The sequence below is a fragment of the Piliocolobus tephrosceles genome, chromosome 5 (genome assembly GCF_002776525.5).
Source record: "Piliocolobus tephrosceles isolate RC106 chromosome 5, ASM277652v3, whole genome shotgun sequence".
NCBI classification, from domain to species: Eukaryota; Metazoa; Chordata; class Mammalia; order Primates; family Cercopithecidae; genus Piliocolobus; species Piliocolobus tephrosceles.
The window spans coordinates 50,804,025-50,810,229 of NC_045438.1; the positions used below are offsets into that span (position 1 = coordinate 50,804,025).

The 6,205-nt window shown below is 45.3% G+C and overlaps 1 pseudogene; it reads right to left on the reverse strand.

Moving 5' to 3' along the window:
- Positions 1-3,974: 3,974 nt before the first annotated feature.
- LOC116418817 overlaps positions 3,975-6,205 on the reverse strand; it is a 188,167-nt pseudogene continuing 185,936 nt past the window's right edge.

Here is a 6,205-nt window from a genome sequence, read left to right on the forward strand (position 1 = left end):
ATGCACACATACAGACACAGGCGCACACACACACACATGCATGCACACACACACACACTCACAGAAACATATAGGCACACAGACAGACGCACGGGAGAAACTGGGTGTCATCTCGAGAGCTGTCATGTCCAACCAAACCTGCCTACTCTCTTGTCACCTCAGGTGCTGTCTCTCAGCTCTCCAAGGATTTCTGAAGCCATCAAGTAGGATGTCACTGTGTTATCTGAAACAACGTGGCTCTGGGATGAAGCAGCATCCTGTTTCTTTTCGCTGCAGCAAAAGAGAAACCTCTCCCCTGGGGCAGAACTGCTGGGCCACCAGAGAGCACCCCTCTGCTCTTTGCCCTCAGGGAATCTTGATCTGCAGGGTGGGAGGAACTGCCCCAACTCTCCCAAAAAGGAACTCTTTATGGACCCCTCATGCGCCATGATGTCACTGCCTCTTTTGTCCTCTCTCTAGCCCATGGCTGTGGATCCCAGGCTGTGTGCCGAGGAACTCAGCACAAACTCACTGTGAGAAAACATTCTGGGGTTACTGAAATATTTGAAGGATGAGCAGTCACATCTGCCGGACACCTCAGGAAGTGCTAGTGCAAGGTATTTCACAGTTTCAACCTTAAGACTATGCACCATTGCTTTAGATGTAATTTTACAATCTGTGCTTTCAACAGATGGTGTGATTAAAAAACAAGAACCCCTGTAAAAATCTGTATGAAATAGGAAATGATGGCAACTGTGTCCAATCGGCTCCCAAGGTTTGAGAAGTTGTTCAGTGCCCAGTAGGTACACATGTCCATTAGTAAACACTTGTGATTATTTAAGAATGAAACAAACATACTACTTTTTCAATTTATGTGAAATATTTTCTTAAACGGTGATGAAATTGCTAAGTCATAAATATATATTGTTTGGTCCTAACTACTTAATAGATACATTCTTGGTTATTTCTTTTGTTTTAGGGCTATCTTGAAAATGTTACGGAGGCACCTTCTGGATTTTCCCTGGACCATTCCAGGCCATTTCTCGGGCTCTGCCTCCTGCGGGAAAGCTCACCTCCATGAAGCCAGGACTCACATGTCACCTTCCTGGGAGACCTTTTTGTTCTGGTTACTGAGGACCTTGGGCCTCCCCCTCTCTCTCTTCCTTCCCACATCCTTGTTCTCCACCCCCTAAGTCATCTGTCACTTTCCTACATTCTGGAATACACCTGCTCATTATGTTCACTTGCTGTCCCCACTGGAGCAGGGATTTTGTCTGTTTTCCTCAGGGAAGCATTCATGGCACAGCCCATTATCCATGCTGAGGCTATACCTACCCTGTGAGTGAATAAATGAAAGGACAGTCATTGGGGTAGGGGCCTCTTTGTTGCCCATTTGTTCGCTACACTTTAGATGGTAACTTAGGACATGGTGGAACCGGTGTTCTCTGGGCACAATAAACCAGAATATATTGTGAAGGCAAGAAGTAGAAATAAATGTTAGGAGGAAGAATATGAATTTTCATCAAGGAGTTGAAAAGAGGGAGAAAAAAAAAAAACAAAAAACCAATCAGGAAAGGGGCAAGTTTGTCTTGGTTGTAGATAACCTGGTGGAGAAACACAGCTGTCTGTGATAGAGATTGGGGTCTGTTAGTTTCCTCTGCAATGTGAGACCACCTCCACCACCTGCCCTGTGTCCTCCTCTATCCTGAGGCTGAATGCAGCTCTTGTCCCTTGAGTGCTAAGGAAGCCACAATCCCAGGCCAGAGGAAGGACTGAGGTGGACAGTGAAAAAGGAGGTGGTAGATGCAGAAGGGGAAGCCTGAGGATAAACAAAAAAATGTCACTTGAAAATGGGACAAAAAGGAAGGGTATAAAGAACAAGGTGGAAATCATCTGATATTCCATCACACAGTGTTTCATGTTGGGGTTTTGGTGCAATCATATGTAATTTTTATACAATTATGATCATACACTTTACAATTATTTTAGATCACTAGAGTGTATTTTTTTTTTTTTTTTTTTTTTTTTGAGATAGAGTCTCTCTCTGTCGCCCAGGCTGGAGTGCAGTAGTGCGATCTTGACCCACTACAGCATCCGCCTCCCGGGTTGGAGCAATTCTCCTGCCTCAGTCTCCTGAGTAGCTGGGATTATAGGCATGTGCCACCACACCAGGCTAATTTTTGGGTTTTTATTTTTATTTTTTTGTATTTTCAGTAGAAATGGATTTCACCATATTGGCCAGGCTGGTCTCAAACTCCTGACCTTGTGATCCATCCACCTTGGCCTCCCAAAGTGCTGGGATTATAGGTGTGAGCCCGACCAAGAGTGTGTATTTTTAGAACAGGGATAGAATTCATAGTGCAGAGCTCTCTCTCGCTCCTGTCAGTTAATTCTTCTTCTTCTTCTTCTTCTTTTTTTTTTTTTTTTTTTTGGCCTCATGTGATTTTATTTTATTTATTAATTTTTTATTTCAATTCATATCATAAAGGGTACACATGCAAGTTTGTCACATGGGTCAATTGTGGGAGGCTGAGGCTTGGGGCCCCAGTGATCCCATCACAGCCAGTAAGCATAGTACCCAACAGGTGGTTCTTCAGTCCATGTTGCCCTCCCCACTCCCCTGTCTAGTGATCTCCAGTGTCTCCATCTTTACATTCATGTGTATTCAGTGTTTAGCTCCCACTTGTAAATGGGAATCTGCAGCATGCGGTTTTCTACTTCTGTGTTAGGTCACTTATGATACTGCCCTGCAGGTCCATCCATGATGCTGGAAAGAACTTGATTTTGTTGTCTTTCATGGCTGCATAGATTTTCATGGTGTGTGTGGACCACATTTTCTTCATTCAATCCGATCTCACACAGTGAAGTCCTCTCACTGTGGGTTCAGGACACAGGAGTGGGAAATAATTTAGCCTGGGGAGGTGTGATGTGATGTGTCAACCTGGAAGGTGATTTGGATGAGACTGATGTTTAAATTGGTGAATGTTGAGTAAAGCAGATTACCCCTGTAACAGAGGTGGGCTTTATCTAATTAGTGGATGTTTTGAAAGATCTAAAAGACTGACCTGTCAAAAAAAAAAAAAAAAAAAAAAAAAAAAAAAAATCCTCCAGCAGACTGCACGTGCCGCATCAGCTCTCCTGGGTCTCCAGCTGGGTGGCCCACACTGCAGATGGTGGGCTTGCCAGCCACATATTAGTGTGAGGCAATTTCTAATAATAAATCTTTCCATCTCTCTCTCTGCCTACACACACACACACACACACACACAGAGACACACACACACACACAGAGTTACTTCTGTTTCTCCAGAGAATCCTAATACAGGAAGGTATGGCTAACCTAATGAGAGGTAACATTTGTGCCCAACTTTTAAATCATGACTGACTCTGAGCTGGTGGGAAATGGAATACTTGCCAGAGGATGCACCACAACAGAAAGCCTGGAGGCAGCAAGATAGGACCAGGAATAGGCCAGGAGAGTTTGACCATAGAGGATCAGAGAGGAAGAGATGTCAGGAGGTGAGAAGGGACAGGGAGGAAGTGTGGGAAATTTCTATTATAGTCATGAGTGTCAGGCAGAAAATCCATGGAAACACACATACACACACAGACACAGACACACATGCACACACACAATGCACACCACATGCACATACCTACGCAGCTAAGACAGCTGGTCTAATCTCAGAATAGTTGGTGAGTCTTTGCTCTGATTCGCCTCCTGCCAGCTCCGGTGTTCAAGTGAGGATCAAGGCCTGTGAACCTGAATGATCCCAGCTCCTGTTTTGACTGAGGTGCTTCCGGCTCTAGAAGGACCTGGGAGTTGCCTCCAGAAAGGAGAAGGCAGGAGAAGCTGCCCAAAGCAGAGAACAGAGAGTGAGAGGGAAACACCTGGAGGCCCTGGCTTTGGAGGAGAAGGAACCGTAGTGGATTTATTGAGGTATTCATCTCTTTACATCAGTTTCTTAAAAGTATGTTTTTCTTACATTCCCACTTTCAACTAGTAAAACAAAACAAAACAAAACAAACAAAAAAACCAATGTGAAACCACCAAGAATTGCAAAGTATTTGCAAGCAGAATCCAGAGAACTTCTCTGCCTGCACTACTTGAGAGCGAGCTGCCACACTGATGCCTCATCTTTAATGATGCCACCTCATGCTCCATACTTTAGTGTTCTTCCTACAAACCACGACACTCTCCTAATAAGCACAATACAATCACCAAAACAGATTTCACATCCATACCTTACATCCATCTCATGCTCAGACACTACCCAAGATTCACCAGTTGTTTCGATTATCTGTTTTACAGACAAGGATCTGATGGATTTAGGCATTTCCTATCTACTCATTTTACTGAAAATATAGATCAGGGTGCTTTCTTTGCCCTATTATTTGATCTCTATATTTTTGAAACTATGTGGAGAGATTTAGATTCATGTGATACTTCTTATTGTGTGTTACTTTTAAGTCCTCATTAATATATTTGAAAGGTTTAACATTTTTTTAATCCAGCATTTGGGTTGCTTAATCTTTTACTAGTTCAGATGTTCTAGTCTGACAAAGAAACAGAAATGCAATACCAACATGAGAAAATATACTGCACTTTAGTGGAATATTTTACTGCTAACTTTATATTATGATGGACATGCTGACAGCAAGAATAAAGACTTTGAAGGAGACCATGCTCACGGTGCCTTCTTGGGGACATGTTCACCCTTCCAAAAAGACACAGCGTTGGTTTATGTCGCTGAAGAAATCCTGGGTCATTTGTCCTGGGAAACCCCTCCATAGTCACTACTCCCCATCTCACAGCCCCTGTCACTGAGGGGCAGGTTTTTCCCTGCACACCCAGCCCTGGCCCTGAAGCCTGTACCTACCATTTCCTTGATGTTCCACATCAGAGAGCTTCCCACATCACCTTGAAGTGGCACCCATAACTCTGAATGTGACTGTCCATGGCCTGTGCCATCCATTCCTGGTGAGCTCAGAGGTAAGCATGAAACTCCAGCAGCAGGTCACCCGCCCCCATGTGCCACCATATCCCTGGTCTCTGAGTCCACTCTGCTCCAGACAGAGCCATCAGCTGGCTCAGGATCTGGAGTGTGATGGAGGTGGGATGGCAGGGGCATCAGCCCAGGGCCCGGCCAGGAATCCCATGTGTCCCAGGGGTTTGGGCTTTTCTAAACCTTGTCCTGGACACTCTCTTCTCTTCACTTTCCACATTAATCGCTGGTACCCGAACTGGTTTCTCTGGAATGAAGCCCTAAACTTCTGCCACAGGAATTGAGTGTGCCCGGGAACTCAAAACCCCCTCCTCTTGGGAATGCCCCAGATTGCTTTCTTCTGAGCCTCCTCCAGGGATACCCACTTGAGATCCCCATTTCTCTTTCTTCAGTTACCTCCTGCACTTGGCTCCAGGGTGCTGTCCATGCCCATCAAAAAGTCCCCAAGCCATCTTGTGCAGTCTCCCATTGAGATGTAATGGAAGGACATGGTCACATCCTTGCCATTCTCCCACTTTTCTTTCATCTTTCTGGCTCCAGGATGAACCGTTGTCCACATTCTGATCTCTGAGTCAAAGAGGAGGAAGATCTGTCCATTGAAACCGAACTGCCAAGATCCACTGCTGTGTCCTTCGGCTTTCTGCTCACAAGACATCCTGGCCTGCAGGGTGAGGGGTTCTGCCCCCTTTAGAGAGAGATCAGCTCTGGTCTTGACAAATTTTGCATCCCCATCCTGTTCTCCTTACAATTTCCTGGCCTTACTCTCTCTGCCACATCTTAGCCTTGCCTCTAGACCTCTTGAGGGGTAAGATGACCTTCCCATTTGTATTTTTTTTTTTTTTTTGAGACAAAGTCCTACTCTGTTGCCCAGGCTGGAATGCAGTGGCACAACCTCAGCTCACTGCAGCCTCTGCCTCCTGGGTTCAAACGATCCTCCTGCCTCAGCTTCCCAAGTAGCTAGGATTATAGGCGTGCGCCACCACACCTGGCTAATTTTTGCATTTTTAGTAGAGACAGGGTTTCACCATGTTGATCAGTCTTGTCTCAACTTTCTGACCTTCTGATCGGCCCACCTCAGCCTCCCAAAGTGCTGAGATTACAGGCGTGAGCCACGGTGCCCAGCCCCCATTTGTATTTTTACATGAAAACTATAAATGCCTCTAACCTATCACTGTACCTGCTCCCTCCTGTCCTGGGCCATCTGAAACTTACCCCTGGGT